The 21,792-nt window shown below is 38.3% G+C and overlaps 1 protein-coding gene and 1 long non-coding RNA gene across 2 annotated transcripts in view; one reads left to right on the top strand and one right to left on the bottom strand.

Annotated features, from left to right (window-relative positions):
- The window catches only part of col25a1 (collagen type XXV alpha 1 chain), a 719,149-nt gene that overhangs the window by 394,323 nt on the left and 303,034 nt on the right, over positions 1 to 21,792 (bottom strand). Inside the window, exon 4 of the mRNA XM_082152225.1 lies at positions 15,424 to 15,490. The gene's annotated coding sequence lies outside the window, so the exon portion shown is untranslated. The remainder of the gene's footprint in view (positions 1 to 15,423; positions 15,491 to 21,792) is intronic.
- The window catches only part of LOC309486319, a 371,979-nt gene that overhangs the window by 20,566 nt on the left and 329,621 nt on the right, over positions 1 to 21,792 (top strand). The window lies entirely within an intron of this gene.

A 21,792-nucleotide genomic window follows, 5' to 3' on the forward strand; every position in this document is an offset into this window, starting at 1 on the left:
TCTAATAAGGCTTGGGACAAGAAAAAGTCCTGACGACCTAGGTGTCAAAATGTTGAGGGTGGTCCCCTCGGGGGAGGGACGGTTCCGAGGAATCGTTTCTCCTCCGCGCCCTCTGGGGGGCGGTTCTCTGAGGAGAGCCGCAGCGCTGCCACATCGGTTGTTCCCTGCCGGTTCACCGTTTCAGGGCACCGAGGTGTCAGCGTCTCCGTGCGATCCTCCGAGGAGGGTCGTAGAACGGTCAGTTCGGTTGTTCCCTGCCGGTTCGCCGCTTCAGGGCACCGAAATGTCTGTTCGACTAAATCCAGAGGCCAGTCTCGAGAGGCTGGTTCCCTTAGCAGAATTTCTGGTAGCGTGGAAACTTCTACCAAATATTTCTCAATGGGTCCTGCATATAGTGGAAAAGGGTTACAGAATTCAGTTCGGTTCGTGTCCGCCCAGATTCCAAGGGGTTCTGCCCACAGTGGTGGACTCCGAGCAGGCTCTGGTTATGGAGCAGGAAGTAATGACGCTTCTTCGAAAAGGAGCTATAGAAAGGGTCTCTCCTCCCAGCAGAGAGTCAGGGTTCTACAGCCGTTATTTCATTGTTCCAAAGAAGGATGGGGGGTTGTGTCCTATTCTAGATATGCGTCAACTAAACCGCAGAGTTCAGAAACTCAAGTTCAAGATGCTTACGCTCAAACAGATTGTATCACAGATTCAGTCCGAGGACTGGTTTGTGACAATAGACTTGAAGGACGCATACTTCCATGTATCGATTCATCCTCATCACAGGAAGTTCCTGAGGTTTGCTTTCGGGGGGCGAAGCATACCAATATCGGGATCTTCCCTTCGGCCTAGGTTTATCACCCTGCACTTTTACAAAATGTGTGGATGCAGCGCTGGCTCCTCTGAGACTCCAGGGCATTCGCATATTAAACTATCTAGACAATTGGTTGATTCTTGCTCAGTCAGAGCAGATGGCAGTTCGGCATCGAGGTGTCGTTCTGGCTCATATAGAAAAGTTGGGGTTATGGCTCAACTCCAAAAAGAGTGTGCTCCTCCCAGCACAGAGGACCACTTTTCTAGGAGTAATTTGGGATTCAACAACAATGCAGGCACATCTGTCTCCTGCACGAATATCAGCAATTCTCACAGCCGTAAAAGGGGTAAAACTAGGCCAGTCACTCACTGTCAAACAATTTCAAAGGTTGTTGGGGCTCATGGCAGCTGCGTCCAACGTAATTACTTTTGGCCTTCTGTACATGAGACCTCTGCAGTGGTGGCTCAGGACCAAGGGGTTTTCCCCGAGGGGAAATCCGTTTCGCATGATCAAGGTCACGCGGCGATGCCTTCGTGCTTTGGTCATGTGGAAGAAACCTTGGTTCCTCGCCCAGGGCCCAGTGTTGGGGGCTTCTTGTCGACGCGTAACGCTTTCGACAGACGCTTCCCTCATGGGGTGGGGCGCAGTCATGAGCGGACGCTCAGTGTCAGGTCTTTGGCAGGACCATCAACTGTCTTGGCACATAAATTGTTTAGAAATGATGACCGTATTTTATGCTCTGAAATACTTCCTGCCAGACCTGAGAGGCCACCACGTGTTGGTCCGCACGGACAACACGTCGGTGGTCTCATACATCAACCATCAGGGGGGTCTGAGGTCTCGACTACTGTGCAATCTGGCTCACCAGATCCTCCTATGGGCCCAGGGGAAATTACTGTCCCTCAGGGCAGTATATATTCCGGGGCATCTGAATGTAGGAGCAGATATTATGTCAAGGCAGGGGCTGAGGCCCGGGGAGTGGAGGCTTCACCCCGAGGTGGTGGAGCTTCTATGGAAGAAATATGGGCGAGCCCGAGTCGACCTTTTCGCATCATCAGACTCAACCCATTGTCCCCTTTGGTTCTCCCTCACACATCCAGCCCCTCTCGGACTGGATGCAATGGTGCAGGTGTGGCCGAGGCTACATCTGTACGGGTTTCCCCCAGTATCTATGCTCCTGGGAGTTCTGGAGAGAGTTCGCCGGGAAGGGGCTCATCTACTATTAATAGCTCCGTACTGGCCGACCCGAGTTTGGTTCTCGGATCTGGTGTCACTTCTGGACGGCTCTCCGATGGAGATTCCCGTCAGGAGGGACCTGCTGTCCCAAGCAAGGGGGCACGATATTTCACCCTCGCCCAGAGTTGTGGAAGTTGTGGGCTTGGCCTCTGAGGGGGCCCAGCTCATAGAATCTGGTCTCTCGACTGAGGTCGTTGAGACCATCCTTCAATCCAGAGCTCCTTCCACGAGGAAACTTTATGCTTTGAAATGGAAATTATTTTCTACATGGTGTAGAGATCGTAATTTGAATCCTGTTAACTGCCCTATTGGTACAGTTCTCGATTTTCTACAAGACCGTTTCTCTGCTGGATTATCTCCTTCCACCTTAAAGGTGTACGTAGCGGCTATATCTGCATATCATACCCCTCTGGCGGGTACTTCAGTTGGGAGAGATCCTCTAATTATTCATTTTCTCCGTGGCACTTTGAGGTTGAGACCTGTATTGCACTCTAGAGCACCGGCATGGGATTTGGCCATTGTACTGGAGGGTCTGGCTTTGGCTCCCTTCGAGCCCATTGAGGAGGTTTCAGAAAAGTTCCTTACTCTAAAAACTTTATTTCTTCTTGCTATTTCCTCTATCAAGAGAATTGGTGACTTACAAGCCTTGTCGGTGGCTCCATCATGTCTGGAATTTGCACCTGGTATGGTTCTTCACCCTAGACTGGGTTACATTCCTAAGGTCCCTACTAATGTTGGGGGCCCTATAGTGCTGCAGGCCTTTTATCCTCCACCATTTAATACCCCAGACCAGGAAAACCTGAATCTGTTATGCCCTGTGCGGGCGTTGGATGCTTACGTCCACAGAGCTGCCCTGTGGCGTAAATCGGAACAATTATTTGTCTGCTTCGGAGCACCTAAGAAAGGTTGCCCTGCATCAAAACAGATAATGAGCAAGTGGATAGTTGAGGCTATTTCACTGGCATATGAAGCGGCCGGACAGCCTTCACCTTTGACTGTTCGGGCCCATTCTACGAGGAGTATGGCTGCCTCTACGGCTTTAATTTCGGGAGTTTCCCTTCTAGACATTTGTAATGCGGCAGGATGGTCCTCTCCGCATACATTTGTGAGATTTTATGACTTGGACCTCTCCACTCCTGGGGTCAGGTTGCTTGCTTCTTAGTATGCTCATGGTACTTCATACAGAACAGGCACATCGTCATTATGTCTGAGTGGGTATGGGGTTCCCACCTTGAAAGGGAACGTCTCAGGTTACATATGTAACCCTGGTTCCCTGATAGGGAACGAGACGCTGCGTTCGCCTGCCATACTTCCTGCTTGCCTTGATCGACTTGCTTCAGGCTTATCAGAAGCTAGTTTGGTCTGATCTCAAGAGTGATTTATACCTTCCTGGTCGGTGACGTCACTGATGACGTTCCTTGGTTCCATTGGACTGATTATACACGTGCTTCACGACGCAATCACGCAGAGCGTTCCCACCGCGTCTCAAACGCAGCGTCTCGTTCCCTATCAGGGAACCAGGGTTACATACGTAACCTGAGATGTTTTGTATATTTAATTTATGTTTGTTGGCTGAAACCTTCACTAGAGTTCTGAAAGAATGCCTTAATTTGAGACATGAATGATGTGTTTTGGTAGTTTTAATGCGTTTTGAATGTGAAATAAACTGCAGTGAAGCTGAAGGTTGGTTAAGACAACGGAGTGAAGAGCTTTGAAAAAAGTGATAAGTATTGAGAAATACATACATTCTAATTTAATTTAATTAGAATATAACATTCTAATCTTGTTGGATAACAGATTATGATCGGGTTACAAGCATCACCTGTCAGTCAGGGGAAAAATGTAATGATGCCCAGTATCAAGTGTAATTTAAGTCCAAAGGGAAACTATGTTTTTATTTTATTTTTATTACTGCCAATGTCTGAGAGACCACAACCCATAAGATTGCTAAAGTAAAAAATGTGTACCGTTGGTTCATTAATGTTAAGTAATATTTTTGACTCGAACAAAATCACATATACCCCTTTTCCACCAACAAGAACCGGGTGCTGGTTCAGAGCTAGAGCTATTGCCAGTTCGGAGTTGGTTCTACTGACGAGCTTACTAAGAACCGGTTTGCGTTTCCACCGGCCAGAGAGCCACAACAGAGCTATATCTTACGTCACTGCATACGTATCATGTTGCCCAGCAACGCTAGTGCGGCAGCGCCAAACACAAACACACCAGACTTGTTCGAGATGCATCGGCTTCTCGCAGAACGATCAGCACATGAAATCAAAGCGATCCAAAAGCACAAGGAGTCGTATGATCTCCAAACACTCCCGCAGCTCTGATCGGTCCACGCTGCTCCGATGCATCTCGAACAAGGCATCAACAATAATAGACGTTGCATTACTATTGATGCTCATGGGTTTGCGAAAATAAATCGGCATCCAAACACGGCGAATCCAACGCGTTCGTGCAGCTCGACGTAACTTACATAGACGGATATTATAATCGAGCTGCTATTAGCTTGACTAGCTGCTATTTAAAAATGGCGGTCACAAGTTTCTCTTCAGTCTTGTTGGCCACGGTAACCCCGCCCCCAGCCTCTGACGCAAGTGGTTCTTTCTTGGCTCCGTTCTAGACCCTGCAATGATTTGGTGCTACTTAAGAACCAGTTTTACTGGTTCGGAGCTGGTGCTTTGGCGGTGGAAAAACAAAGAACCGATTTGAAACTAGGCTCTGGCTCCGAACCAGCACCAGCTCTGCCTTGGTGGAAAAGGGGTATTAATTGTCAATTTTTAGGTATTTGAAATGTACTATCATTAACTTTTGTAATGTTAATTTATATTATGTTATATATATGCACGGTAAAACTCTCTCCAATATGATATATTCACATTATAATGCTTGATCTGTAGATAAAAGGCTGTGGATTTGCATAAAATGACTTTATTTTGTGTATTTGTATTTTATGTTTGTTGCTGTTTTAAAACGACTCGCTACCGTGTGACTGTTCACACCACAAGGACTATGAATCGGCATCAAACGCACAATAACTGGAATTTAAAACTTCACTATGTGAAGAAACAAATGATCAATAAACTGTTGGACAGATATAGGCTACACTAGGATTTGTGCGCTCGACATTTCTTCGCTTTGTGCTGTGATCTTTTAAATGCGCACTTGAGCAGCGCAGCGCTGAACACTGTGACTCCATGTTGCTTTGAGCACATCATTCTGCACCCGCGATGCGCATACGCGCTTTGTGCGCTCTGTTTTGAAGTGTTTCATATTATCATGGTTTTTCCTATATTTTTTATGCCTAGCCTGCACAATACATTTAAAATAAGCACAATTTAATTGTATATTATATTGTATGCACTAAAGCTGGTGAAAACCTATCTCAGGTCCACAATGTCAGATGACAGATTAAGCAATTTAGGTGTTCTAAGTATTGAGTCAAGGAGGGCAAAGGCCTTAAATCTAGATGAATTTGCTGATCTTTTTGCAAAAAAACACAAAAATCGTAGAATGCAGTTAATGTGACTGATTCTGAATATGTAATGCAAATCTAAAAAATATAATGGAAATGCAAATACATTGTTGAATGATTGGTAATCATGGTATTTTGCCTGTTAATGCCTATAGTGCAGTGCAGAAAATTATATGACAACAATAAGGTCTAAACTGGCCCCTCTAACAGTACAACTGGCCCCAGCTTGCCAATTGTAAAGGCTCATCTAAAAGCGCACCCCAATTCTGCACATGCATAGATCTGAATGCAGATAAGCTCCTCAAATCAATGCTGTGGGTCTTAAAATGATCAGTGGGGCGAAAACTATCACCTCAGTTTTGTCTTCATTTAAAGAGAAAAAGTTTTGAGCAAGCCAAGATTTAACCTCATCTAAGCATAATGAAAGAGAAATTAATGAGAATTTAACAGTTAAAAAGATAATGCAAGAAGTCATTTTCAAACTAAAGTAATACACTACACACCTGTGTGCAAAATGTAAAATATTGTTAAATACAACTATAACATTGTTTACAAACAAACCCTATAAACACTAAAAGGGCTGTATTATGCAAGCCAGGCCAGTAGTTCACTTTGTCCAAAAAACAAACAAACCGGCAAACACGTAATACTCATGAACATGTGAACACGTGATGATAAGTACGCATGTGACCATGTTATATACTTGTGCATGACCTGCCTGATCTCATGAAAATGCATCTCTATAGCACGCATTGTGTTTATCGTGCAATTTTTACGCGAAAATATTTTATTTTACATGCATATGATACGCACTTTATTGAGTGTAATACACACACACCCTACAAAACTAATCCTAACCAAACATATAATACATAATACACATATTACACACCACTACTAAACCTACCCTAAACCCACCCATGCCTATCATATGCACGTATAAATTGCACAATAAACACAATGTGTGCTATAGAGATGCATTTAGTGTGACCGGGTTGGAATGACGTAACAATTTCACAAATTCACGTTTATGTTGTTTACATGCAGATGGTAAGGCATCGTTTTCAAAACGAGTGATAAAATGCATAATATATAATATACTATATAATATACTATATATATATACATAATGAAGACAGACTTCACTGCCAGTTCACTTCACTGTTCACACACACACAGTTGAGATTCCATCTTGGCATGTTTAATTATTTATTTATTTTTGCATATTTGAAGTTATATTATGACAAAGGATATTAAAAGAAAATTGTGTATTTCATTTTTGTTTCTTCAAAATGACCAGATGCAGTAAGTCAACTCAAAAGTTTTGAATTAGATCTTAAAGAAAGGTCCACTGTTGGATGGTTACGACCGACATATGTTTGGTTGCATTTAAATTGAGCAATATTTCAAACACTGACTATCTCTGTGCATCAACATCCTAGAAACAAAGGAAACAGAAAAATAAGGACATGTCTATTGATTTTTTTTAAGAGTAGAAATTATGTTTTAATTAATTGGCAGCCAATACTATCAGTTACATTATTAATATCTTAATAATATAATAATAATTACATTATAATTATGACATTGAGTTGCAGATCCCCTCTTGGCATGCTTTTTTTAAAATAAAAAAACAAACAAATTTGAAGTTATATTATGAGAAATATAATATAATATATATGGTAACCCTTTATAATAACTGCATCCTATTAATCATTAGTTAAAGGGATAGTTCACTTTGAAATTAAATTTTGGTATGTTTTAGCTTACCTCAAGGGCATCCAAGATGTAGGTGTCTTTTTTTCCGCAGTAGTTTCAATTTTGATATTTTTAGGTCAAACCGTTCTTGTCTGTCAGTCATATAATGCAGGTCTATGGTCACGGTCTCAAAGAGCATGCACAGAGTCCAAATTAAAACAATTCCCCATCGTCCAAATTAAACAATTCCCCATCGTAAGTACACATTGATGGCCTAAGACATGAAACGAGCGGTTTGTGTGAGAAAACGAACAGTATTTATATAGATTTTAGCTCTTATACACAGCCACGTCCAAGTGATCTGAGGCCGCTCGCGCATCCTGGTGTGTGACGTGTACGCAGACTGGTGCATAGATATATACACTAGATGTCGCCTTGTCTACGGCAGTTCATTGGAACGAATGTCTTTAAGGCGACATCTAGTATATATATCTATGCACCAGTCTGCGTACACGTCACACACCAGGATGCGCGAGCGCCCTCAGATCACTTGGACGTGGCTGTGTATAAGAGCTAAAATCGATATAAATACTGTTCGTTTTCTCACACAAACCGCTCGTTTCATGTCTTAGGCCATCAATGTGTACTTACGATGGGGAATTGTTTAATTTGGACGACGGGGAATTGTTTTAATTTGGACTCTGCTCTTTGAGACCGTGACCATCGACCTGCATTATATGACTGACAGACAAGAACGGTTTGACCTAAAAATATCAAAATTGAAACTACTGCGGAAAAAAAGACACCTACATCTTGGATGCCCTTGAGGTAAGCTAAAACATACCAAAATTTTATTTCAAAGTGAACTATCCCTTTAAGCATTGGTAAACAGATAAATCATAATTCATAAAGCAGACATTAATAAGCAGTTTATAAATACACCTTTAAACGCTGTATTATTGATTTAGAAGCATATCTATAATGTGTTAAATAATTGCATTTTCATATTTTATTCATTATCAATTTATCATTTCTAAATGAAGTATAGCATTATTTACAAATCAGTTATTTAGGTGTTGTCAGTGATTAATAAGATCACTTAGAAAGTGTGAGTAAATGTAGTAGATTCAGGGAGTTATAAAACATTTAGTAGTGGTCAGTTCACTATTTTGCGAGCTCATCTAAAGTGAGGACTAGTTATGCTTTGTAAATAATTTATAAAGGAGATTTAAAGACTCAGTTATCTTCTAAACAGAAAAAGGAAACAAACACAACACAGCGATAGAGAACATAGAAATATTAACAGCCTTTAAATCTCCTTTATAAATGCTTTACAAGGCATAACTAGTCCTCACTTTAGATGAGCTCACAAAAACTCGTTTTCAAAAGCTTGCATTGTCAGGCCCCCAAAATGGCATTTCCGTTGAAATGAACGGCCAAAACGTTTTCAGTTGAAAATGATGTCGTGTAAACAGACCCTAAAGCGTGTATTATTTATTGCACTTTAGTTTTGTTAATTGTTCATTTAAGTTGGCCTATTCATTATATATACAGTTATATATACAGTTTTATTCTGGTTTACTGTGTTCACAGAAGCACTGCGGGTGCTTGATGTGACGGTGTTGTTTATGCTGCTATTTGCACATGTAAATCTACATTTGTGAGGTATTTGAATCGGTCACAGACTATTATCTATTCTATGTCCATTTAATTCTAATCTAACCTTCAAATCATGTCAGTTAACTGATGATGACTGGTTAACAAGCATCAGCTTTCAGTCAGAAAACAAAATGTTAAATGAACATCCCTACTTCATATATTTCAACTGAACCAACTAAAAGTGTTCAGTGCAGCAAGTCTACACACTGTAAAAAAAAATTACATCCCCAAGTCAAAAATTTCAAGTGACCGATAACATCTAAATTTTTCAATTAGTCTGACGTATTATTATTAACAGACTATTGCAACAAGAATTTCACTTGGGCCAACTGAAAAATTTAGATGTTATCGGTCACTTGAAATTTTTGATTTGGGAGGGTTAGAAATGTTTTACAGTGCATAACATTTTGAGATTGACCTCCAAAATCTTTACAGTGTGTTTGTGATGGCAAGAAATATACAAAGCAGCCAAACACGTATCGTTCTTTACCATCCAACTGGGGACGCGAAGTTCATTTTGATTAATAAAATCATTATTCACTGTATAAAGTATGCTTTACGCTATACTAAATATAGGTCACTATATGACCTGAAATCGTTACCTTAAAGAGCTATTTCTGTTTGATTATTCCCATAAACCCTAAAGGGACTGCATAACCAAGCATAGAAAGTATCTATGAAGAGAGAAAATAAGCGTTAAATAAAATAAACAAATATTATGATTGATAAAATGCATAATATATAATATACTATATAATATACTATATATATACATAATGAAGACAGACTTCACTGCCAGTTCACTTCACTGTTCACACACACACACACACAGCTCCATTGCAGCCAAGTCCCCAATTGTATAGATAGACATCGTTCAGAGAGTCCCCACTTGGCCAGTGTAGAGCGACATTGGTCTGTTAGTAATATAGACATGTATGTGTGAGTGCAATGGCACATAACAATGGCAAGTAAATTGTTAGGGACTGCATAACCAAGCATAGAAAGTATCTATGAAGAGAGAGCGTTAAATAACAAAAATAATATTATGAATGATAAGAGGATATTCACGCCTCTGCTTTTGAACTGTTGCCGTCGGGCCGTCTGTATTTTTTACCCCGTTGTAGATTTAAATGGTCTTTCCTCAAGCAATTCAATTTTTGATAACTGATGATGTTCGTCATTCTTTTTCTTTTTCTTTTTAACTATGCATATTGTGATCTCTGGTGCCTAGGCCTATATATATATATATATATATCACACACACACAGTTCCATTGCAGGCTATTGTGAGTCCCCACTTGTTGTATAGGTAGAGATCGTTCAGAGTTGAGATTCAATCTTGGCATGTTTAATTTTATTTATTTTTTATTTTAAATTTTTTTTTGCATATTTGAAGTTATATTATGAAAAAAGGCCTTAAAAGAAAATTGTGTATTTCATTTTTGTTTCTTCAAAATGACCAGATGCAGCAAGTCAACTCAAAAGTTTTGAATTAGATCTTAAAGAAAGGTCCACTGTTGGATGGTAACGACCGACATATGTTTGGTTGCATTTAAATTGAGCAATATTTCAAACACTGAATATATCTGTGCATCAACATCCTAGAAACAAAGGAAACAGGAAAATAAGGACATGTCTATTAATTGTATTAGAGTAGAAATTATGTTTTAATTAATAGGCCACAACAGAGAATGCATTTCTTAAGCACTAACCTTTCCTGTAATGTCCACAACATAAAGCTTCTGATGTTTTATAGTGCTTTCATTGAAAGTGTTATGATATTCTGTATTATTTGTTGGTATGGAACTGCTACTGAGGTACAGAAGAAATTATTAAGAAAAGTAGTAACAACTAAATTGTTAGGGACTGCATAACCAAGCATAGAAAGTATCTATGAAGAGAGAGCGTTAAATAAGAAAAATAATATTATGAATGATAAGAGGATATTCTCGCCTCTGCTTTTGAACTGTTGCCGTCGGGCCGTCTGTATTTTTTACCCCGTTGTAGATTTAAATGGTCTTTCCTAAAAAAAAATCTTATTTTTGATAACCGATGGGTTATACTATATATATATCGTTCAGAGTTTCAGGTCCCCACTTGGCATGGTTTTTTTGTTTTTTTTTAATAAAAAAATGCATATTTGAAGTTATATTATGAAAAAAGAGCTTAAAAGAAAATTTTGTATGTCATTTTTGTTTCTTCAAAATGACCAGAAACACTAGTCCCCTCTTGGCCAGTGTAGAGCGATAGTCCCCTGTTAGTAATATAGACGTGTGTGTGTGTGTGTGTGTGTGTGTGTGTGTGTGTGTGTGTGTGTGTGTGTGTGTGTGTGTGTGTGTGTGTGTGTGTGTGAGAGAGATTTTGGTTGGGTGACAGTTGTAGGTTACAGTTTGACAAGAGTTTATAGTTTGACAAAAGCACAATGTTATGTTTTATTGCGAGTGTACACAAATATAAGGAAACACTTTGCAGTTTGAATGATATCCTGTATGAACAAAATGACGGAGTATGTTTTTATGTCTCCATTGTTCGATTGAGCCTCACACACACACACACACACACACACACACACACCAACAACAACAACAACATATTGTGCATTCCGGCATTGCAATCTTGACATCGCAGCCTGTTCATTATAGCCTTAATAAAATATAATAATAAAATAGTCAACCTAACATATAAAAATTACACTGCTCTGTTTAAATAGTCAGTAGTACAATTCATACTATTCAAAGTAATCACCGCTCAACTGTGATGTTTCCGAGCACATTTTTGCGCATGTGAAGAGGATAATTTTCCCCTTCAATATTGGAACGTGAGTGAAGTACAAAGCCTATAATAAAAAATAGTTTAGCATCCAAAAAATGTAATATATATATATATATATATATATATATATATATATATATTAAAAATAGGGGAAAAAATAATATACATATACAGTATATATACATACTTTTTTAAGTGTGTGTATATATATATATATATTTTTTTTTTTTTTTTTTTTTTTATATATATATAAATATAGCTGCGAGCAGCGATGGAGGCCCCAAGCCGGTGTAACTAAAGGCACCAGGGTGGCGGTGCCACCGGCTTGGGCCCGCAATCGCTGCTCGCAGCTATATTTATTATTATTTTTATTTATTTATTTCTTACGACTATTCAGGCCCTTTTGGGGCCCTTAACATGCTCAAAAACTCGGTTTGACAAGAGTTTATAGTTTGACAAATATCACAACTAAACCCATTTTATTCTTTTTTATTTTTTTATTTAAGAATTATGTTTAAGTTTAAAAATAGCCAGAATGTTTTTTTAGTCCAAAAAATAAATGAATCATGTCATCTATAGTGCTATACTGCCCTCTTGTGTTCAAAATCAGGTAGGCCTATAGTATTTATATATAAATATATTAGGGAGGTGACTGTAGGAATATTTTACCACCGGTTAATCGACGTGTGACAGCGCTGAGGGCTTTTAAATCGCTAACTTAAAAGCAAAAGTAAAATATGGACGTCCGCACAGACATTGATAATGGTGCGGAGCAGAGCGAGCGTTTTCAATGTATTCCTATGGAAGTAGGAATGAACTAAAACAATTTATGTATGTTTTTATGTGTCCACTGTTCAATCGCGCCCGCGCCACACACACACACACACACACATTCCAGCATTGCAGTCTTGACATCGCAGTCTGTTCATTATAGGCCTAATAAAATATAATAATAAAATAGTCAACCTAACATTACACTGCTCTGTTTAAATAGTTAGTAGTACAATTTGTATCATTCATGGTAAGCACCGCTCCACTGTGATGTTTCCAAGCACATTTTTGCGTGTGTGAAGAGGATGATTTTTTCCGTCGATATTGGAACACGAGTGAAGTACAAAGCCTATAATAAAGAATAGTTTAGCATCAAAATACATCGCAAATGTTGAAACATTTTGATTCTAATGAGAGGGTTACGTGAGCCCAACACTGCTTACATTCGTTTTTATTTTTACATTCAATTTAAAGGATTTGTTGTGGAATATTTTGAGTGTATCATAAAATCAGAATAAGGTAAGACAAGTAATATTGTCAAGCTATATATATATATATATGTGTGTGTAAATATAGCTGCGAGCAGTGATGAAGGGCCAAAGCCGGCAGCACCGCCACCGGCGGTGCCACCGGCTTTGGCCCGTAATCGCTGCTCGCAGCTATATTATTATTGATGAACTGTTATTCATGCTTTCATAACTTCCAGATTGGACTACTGTAACTCCTTATACAGCGGCCTACCCTCCAAAGCAATACATCGCCTTCAAATGGTACAAAACTCTGCTGCTCGAGCACTTACATATAATAAAAAATCTGCACATATTACTCCTATCCTTCATCAACTTCACTGGCTTCCTGTGGTCAATTCGTATCCAGTTTAAACTATTAGTCTTAGTTTATAAAGCCTGTAACGGTCCCGCACCTCAATACCTCGCTGAGTTAGTGCAACCATACCTTCCTGCCCGGACTCTTAGATCTAGCAACGAAAATGTGCTTGTCGTTCCCAGGTTTAGACTATCTACTGTGGGTGGTAAGGCTTTTAGTGTTGTAGGTCCTAAGCTCTGGAATAAACTGCCCCCTAATCTTCGTGCCATCGACAACCTCCAGATCTTCAAATCAAAACATAAAACTCATATATTTACCATGCTCAATAAATAATCTTCAATTCTATTTCTCTGTCTACCACTCTCTCACCTTTATTTTATTTTACATACTTTGCCGAAATGTATACAGTATGTTGCTAAAAAGGCTTATATGTTTGTTATCTTTGACTCATTATTTGTAGTGTGTGCTTGTTTCCATCTGCTTTTCTGTTTGTTTGCTTGATATAGCCTAATAAGCTGATTGCTTGTTTCTTTTGTCTGTCCACTATTTGTACTATTTTGTGAAGCGACCTTGGGTTCTTGAAAGGCGCTATAAAAAATAAACATATATATATATATATATATATATATATATATATATATATATATATATATATATATATATATATATATATTTATTTATTATTATTATTAGGGCCCAAGCCCTGAAATGGCGAAGGCCCTATTGTTTTCGTAAGGATTATTAGGGCCCAAGCCCTGAAAGGGCGAAGGCCCTATTGTTTTCATTAGGATTATTCTTTATTATTTTTCTTTTATTTTTCTATTATTCTTTATCTCTGTACATGAACATGGTAAAGTGAAAATCAAACACCTTGGAAATGAAAGGTATGTACAATGTTTTTAGGAATGGCACAAAGGTCTCTGTCTTTGGATCATTGTTTTCAATAATGTGCTTTTTTTGTCATTTGATGTGTATCTTTGGATTATGTTGTGTTTTTTCTACCTTACAAGGAAGTTGAAAGTCGCTCAGTTGTGTATTTAAGCTCAATCCTTACTGTACTACGGCAGAGAAACACGGAAATGCATAGACCTGGCATGAATATAACATCTTCTCAGAGTTTCTCTCCTGACATATAAGAATAAAGATTTTTCTTGGCAAGATAACTGGTGTCCGGTCCTGTGAATCAAATAATAATGGGGAAAAGGCTTAATTCCAAGTCTACAGGTGGGTTTTATTCCAGAAGTTCTAAATAATTAGCTATCATTACATAAATGATAAGCTCTGTAAAATATGTAAGGCAATGAAATGGAATCAAAAGTGAAAGAAAAGGAGAGAAACATTGATTTTTCCATGGAAATGGAACTGCACTCAAATGATCTGTAAATGGACAAAGCCCATTGAAAACCACAAATATTCCGATCGTTCATCGGCAAGTAATAATCATTATTCACATATAGAGTTCATTTAAGTAGACAACTGGTTCTGGAGAGAATTCATGAGAATGAATTACTTTTTTTTCTGATTACAGCCCATATAAAAACTACAGTAGGCCTTTATCCTCACTACCAACATTAAAAAATCATATTGAATATTAAAGCTGCAAGCAGCGATGAATGGGCCACTGCCACCCAGAGGCCTTAGGAAAACAGTGAACGGGGGGCAATATGCATTTAAATAGGTAACTATAGTAGGATTGTGTCAAAGTCATTTATATGTGACAGTTCCTGCTACAGCTGGTGGCGCTATGACTATAACTGAATATTTGCGTATACATGTCTTCAGGCCAGGACTCTTAACACACATGACATTTGGGGCAGATTGGATATCAAGTTGGTTTAACATGTTTTTAGCATGTTGCTAGCATGTTTAGCACTTGCTGGCTTATTTTAATATGAGGTGTGCAGTGTTAAACATAACACTTCCTGTAGTCAGTAGGTGGCGACTATACATTGGCATGTAGATGTCTTCAGGCCAGATGGTGTGAATACACACATCTATTGCACAACAGTATCTTTAAATTCCTTTTTTAAACACTTGAGGACCTCATTGACCTGAGTAACATCACTGCCTTTGACTTTCAGAGCATGCATGGCTTAAATACTGATATGGGTTCGTCAGTTTGGTCAGCAGAGACCTTAGTTCCTGATGAAAATGTTTCAGTCTGACTGGCACATAAGACACACTACCTGCTATAATGTTGGGTTAGTCATGCACACTTCATTCAGCTTGTTGCCATGGTACTTACAGGAGGTCCTGAGGAGAAAGCAGAAGAGAAAAAGTGGAGTCAAAAATTTTATCAAATGTGTTACATGTGAGATAATTTGCATACACAGCATCTGCAGTATGATGTTCAAACATCTGAATGATAAACAGCATCCCTGCGGGGGGATGATGATTGGCAAAAATCTCTGCTTCTGGATACTAATTTCAAATGGCACACGAAGACATGCATCACATTTCTGCATTCATGCACAATCACAGCTTTATTTAAAACGTTTGACAAGCTGAAAAAATGCCGCCCTATATCCCCACTAAAACTGTAGGTCAACAATGACAAATAATCAATGTCTAAAGCTTCAGGGCCACTTTTTGCTAGTTTTTTTTTTTTTTTTTTTTTTTTTTTTTTTTTACTGCAGTCACAAATCAATCAGCAGCACAGATATGGGACTTTTTTTCGGGGGGGGGGGGGGGGGGGGGGGATATATATACATATATACACAAATATATGTGTTTTTATAGGCTTCAATTCTTCAGACTTTCTTGTGTTGAAGATAAAGTGCAAATCTCTCCTGCAGATGATATTTTAGAGAGTGTGGTTTCAGCTTATGAGCTTTTAACTTAATAAAATTTGAGGATCCTTTTCATTAACCAAACCTCTTCATTCCTTGTTGAGTTACTGCTGAATGGCTTGATTGACATTATAAAAGCAAAACTTAATGTTTATGTTGCTGTTTCTTTCATGCATTTGTCACACTATATCGTGACTTTCCCGGTTCCGGCTGACCTAAACTATGCAGGCTAACATTGAATTATAGAAGTCTATAATGTGGTATGTGTATGCTAGGCCAAAGAGATGTGTTTTTAGTCTAGATTTAAACTAACAGAGTGTGTCTGCTTCCCGGACAATGTTAGGAAGATTGTTCCAAAGTTTTCGTGCTAAATAGGAAAAGGATCTACCGCCAGCATTCGATTTTGATATTCTAGGTATTATCAACTATTTTGAGATCGCAATAGACGTGAAGGACTATAATGCGTTAAGAGCTCGCTCAAGTACTGCGGAGCTAAACCATTTAGTGCTTTGTAAGTAATCAGCAATATTTTAAAATGTATATGATGTTTAATTGTCTAATATGATCATACTTCCTGGTTCAACCAAGAACCCTAAGAACCCTAAGAACTCAACCTGCTGCATTTTGGACCAGCTGTAGTTTGTTTATTAAGCGTGCAGTGCAACCACCCATAATAGCATTACAATAATCTAGCCTTGATGTCATGAACGCATTAACTAATTGTTCTGCATTTTTCAATGAGAGCATTTGTCGTCATTTAGATATTTTTTTAAGATGAAAAAATGCGGTTTTACAGATGCTAGACACGTGACTTTCAAATTAAAGATTGGTATCAAAGAGCACACCCAGGTTCCTAACCGACGACGAAGACTTGACAGAGCAGCCATCAAGTGTTTGACAGTATTCTAGATTATTACGTGAGGACGTTTTTTGTCCAATAATTAGAATCTCTGTTTTTTTCAGAGTTAAGTAGTAGGAAATTGCTAGTCATCCAATTTTTTTATATTAGGTATGCATTCCGTTAATTTTGTGAATTGGTAAGTTTCGTCAGGGCGTGAAGAAATATAGAGCTGCGTATCATCAGCATAACAGTGAAAACTAATGCCATGCTTCCTAATGATATCTCCCAAGGGTAGCATGTACAGAGTGAACAGCAAAGGTCCTAGTACTGAGCCTTGTGGTACACCATACTGAACTTGTGGTTGATAAGACATCTCTTCATTTACTGCTACAAACTGATAACGGTCAGATAAGTATGATTTAAGCCATGTTAATGCAATTCCACTAATGCCAACATAATTTTCGAGTCTATTTAAAAGAATGTTGTGGTGGATAGTGTCAAATGCAGCACTAAGATCGAGTAACACTAATAGAGAGATACAACCATGAAAACCATAAAAGCAAATCATCTGTGACTCTAATGAGAGTCTCAGTACTATGGTACGGTCTAAATCCTGATTGAAAATCCTCGCAGATATCATTTCTTCCTAAAAACGAACATAGTTGTGAAGATACTGCCTTTTCTAGTATCTTTGACAGAAAAGGTAGATTCGAGATCGGCCTGTAATTGACTAATTCTGTAGGATCAAGTTGTGGTTTTTTAACAATTGGTTTAATCATAGCATTTAATCAAAAACTTAAAGGTTTTTGTCACGTATCCTACTGACAAAGAAGAATTTATGAGATTAAGAAGAGGATCTATGAACTCTGGAAGCATGTCTTTCAGTAGCTTAGTCGGTATAGGGTCTTACATACATGTTGTCGATTTAGATGATTTAACGAGTTTAGAAAATTCTTCCTCTCCTATAGTAATGAATGAATCGAATTTTCTTTAGGGAGACTACAATGCACTCCCTGATGCGCTATAGTAGACGGTTGCATAGTTATAATTTTCTCCCTGATATTATCAATCTTATAAGTGAAGAAGTTCATAAAGTCATTACTGCTGTGCTGCTTGGAAACTTCTGGGCTTGAAGCTATATTTTCCATTAGTTTAGCCACCATTTCAAATAAATACCTAGGGTTTTGTTTATTTTCTTCTAACAGGGTTGAAAAATAAGCAGACCTAGCAACTTTTAAGGCCTCTCTGTATGCAATCGAGCTCTCTTTTTATGAAATGCGAAAAACCTCTAGTTTTGTTTTCTTCCAGTTGCGCTCCATGCTGAGATGATGAAACTGGGGTGCGTTTCCCGAACAACGACGTTACTTGCTGTTTAACTACCATAGTATGATGCATCGTTGAAGAAATCAACTAGCTAGTCACGACTGTTTCCCGAAACCTATTGTCGCAAAGTGGTCGTTCAACCACATTAGTTTATGACCTCAAGCACGTGGTGGAGTAACTTCTTTCAATGAATCTGTTTGAGATCGAATTAACGCTAGATGTTTTGCTATAAATTACAGACATGGCATCTGAGGACTATTTCTCCTTTTTCTCAGTTATTTTGCTATATTTCCAGATTCAATCATACGCTCGTTCTTACATAGAAGAGCACGTTTGCACATGCGCAGTCTTCAAAAACGGTGCTTTAAATCTCTTAATAAACTAAAAGACGTAAATGACATTTGTATGTATTCTAAATACAAGACACAGGTTGTACTGAATGTCAGCTTGCTTATTTTGCTCAATATAAGGATTTATTTAGTCCACATGTCATGCAAACTAGAAACATTTGAATAGTTACGCTGATTCAATTGGACTGGTAGCGCTCTCAGAGCAGGGTGTGTTCCTACTTCATTTGTATGCTTTGTTCAGAGTCTCCGCCTCTATGTAATCCCTCCCCCTTGGAATGTATATAACTACAATGCATACTGTATTAGATTTAGATTGTTGGACGAACTGCAGCAACGCTCAATAAAGAATAACTTCTGTTTGAACGTGATCCCAACGTCTCCTGGTCTCTGCTTTGAAGAAGAAAAAGTTTCCAACAATTTGGTGCCGTGACCCAGATGGAGAAAAAAGAAACTCAACAAAGAACTTCAAGCTCAAAGATCTGAATCAACAAAGATCTGACTAAGTTCCAGACTGAATCACCTGAATCCAGATTGAAAACTTCAAGCTCCAAAAAGATCTCAAAGAATGAACTTTTCTGACTGAGTTCCAGACTGAATCTTGAAACTTCAAGCTCAAAGATCTCAACAAAAAAAGAACTTTTCTGACTGAGTTCCAGACTAAATTTTTTCTGTACAACCAACGATTCGGTGAGTTTCACTCTATTCAAAAGAACCTTTAAAGACCAGTAAAATTTTGTCATCCTCTGCGCCGTCAGAGAAGAGTTAACAGACAGCTGCAGGGTTTTGTTAACTAAGTTATCCTCTAAAAGTTTGCTTTTAGAGATGAAAGATGTCCTCTGCCAAGCAGGGAAGATTAGCATTACATGTTAATATTGTTTTATCCTCTTGCTAGAGAAGTTTTATCCTCTGTAAAGTTAGTGAAGATTTATCCTCTGCTTTATCAGGGACGGTTAGCATCATGTGCTAATATTTTGTATCCTTTGCTTTAGGCAGAGAAGGATTAGCTTTACGTGCTAGTAATTTCTGTTTATCCTCTGTTCTTGTCGGCAGGGAAGTTAAGTGTGAAGTGTTGGTAAATTGGAAAGTTTGCAAGTGTACCATCTGTTGAACAGATACGTTTTTTAGTGTTTGTTTGTGTGGTTACAAAGAAACTCACAAAATGGTTAGAAGGAATGCTAGACTGATTCCAACAACTGAGAAAGGTGGACTAGCTACACCTTTATGGACAGACAGTGAATTCAAGTCTTTGTTAGGAGAACGCGTGGACTCCATAGTGACCGAGTCGGTCAAATTGGATTTGACCAAGAAAATTGGTATTGATGCAGAAAAAGTATGGTCAATTGAAGATTGTAAAAAGATACTAGGAGCAAGTATTCGCAAGAACAATGTGAAAGCAATTATCTGTTGTCACAGATAATTTAGCTTATCCATTGCACAAGAACAAGCTCAGTGTATTGCTAAGTTAAAAGAACAGAACAAACAATTGCACACTCAAGTGTCCTCTCTCAAGAAAAAGATGGGCCATAAGGCCTCATCCAAATGTGACTCAGAAAACCAACAGTCAGATGAAAGCTATCCTGATTTACAGTCTTTTGATAGAATAGAGGACAATGTCAATGCTGGATTGATGAAAGATGTAAATGCAGTTGAAGTGTGTGGAACAAGACAAAAGGCTCAGAATAGGAGAAAAGGGGTTGATACAGTTCCATCTGCAACCCCCATACTGCAGCTACAAGCAGTCAAAACATCTTTAGGTCCTAAAGATATTGAGAGACTTGTTGAAAGTTTGCCATCAGTGCAAAGACATTTTTTCTGAGTTTAGGAGAGAATTGTCCAAAAAGATGCGGCTCTACGATATGTCTCTAGCTGAAGTCACTCAGCTAATGTCACAGATCTTGACTGAGTCAGAATTCAATGATTTTGAAAATGCTGTAAACAATTCTGAGTTTCAAAATGCCAGAAAAGATTAATTGAGAGAGGGAGTTCTGAGATTGTTAACCCTCTGGGGACCAAAAACGCGCCCGCGCGTTTTGCTCGTTTTTTTTTTTAGCAATGAAAAATAAACACAAAATGCTCTGTTAATTTTGATCTTTCATTTTCGTGTAATACATCAATCGATCCTGTTCAGTTTCTATTTTTTTTCTGTATACTCACAATACAAATAAAGTGTTTTGCTTTTTGACAAATAAAGAAAAACTAACATGATGCTATTTCTGCCTTCTCTCTGTCAGTAAACTCCCATTTGAAACGCGTTCGAAAATTATCTATAACTCCGCGAAAATTCAGTCAAACAGGCAAACAGACCCACGGGCATAAAGCTTGAGATCGCAGCTTTTAAATGAAGTAATTTATATAAAAAACAAATATTATCAGCTTCTGTAATCTGTATAAAAAGAGAGCGACTCCAGTCGAGCTCATTAGGAGCCATTCAAAAGTAATTTGACCACGCCCCGGAGAGCGCGTGCTATTCAAACGCAAATTCTGAGAACCATTTCAGTCTGTGAAACGCCCCCACATCAGCTGTAAACAAAGAGGCATAATATAGCCTACCTTATGGAGAAAATTTTCCGTGCTGATATGAGGAGCAGATCCCGCTGAGGAGTGAGGTAGGCTAAGTTATCCTTTCTCAAGTGTTAATGTGGAATAACGTTATGGAATAACGTTGTAGGCTTATGTAAACAAAAAGATGAATCGCGTTTCTATAATATGAATAGCGTTTCTGTGAGATGAATGAAGGGTACATATTTGTAAAGACTGTTTAGCCTAAATATGAATCGCGCGTCTGTGTGTGAAAGAATAAACTGCTTTTACAGTTACAGTTACTGCGTTACAGTCAGGCGAAGTATGAAAGACAACATTTTGTTGACTAGATTTGGGTACAGTTTTTACTGTAGAATATACTGTCACATCAAATAAGCTTTTCTGCTCATATATATAAAATACTATTTTGTCAAAAATAAAGTCATAGACTAAGATGTTCCAATGTTGGCTATATTCAAACTAATGAATACATATGATAAAATGTAGGCCTATAATCTTTTTTTTTTTTTTTTACAAAGAAAGAGTACTTTTTTTGCAGAAATATTGCTGAAATTGTAATTATTGTTGTAATTGTAACCTTTTTAATAAAATAGCAAAACATATTTACAAGATAGATGTAAGCAAAATCTTAAATGGTCAATATAAGTCTTCTTCTAAATATATAGGCTATTTTGTCCTTGCATTGTGGCTCAGTCAGTGTCACACCTGAAT

This window comes from Leuciscus leuciscus (assembly GCF_965113295.1).
Source record: "Leuciscus leuciscus genome assembly, chromosome: 2".
Classification (NCBI taxonomy): domain Eukaryota; kingdom Metazoa; phylum Chordata; class Actinopteri; order Cypriniformes; family Leuciscidae; genus Leuciscus; species Leuciscus leuciscus.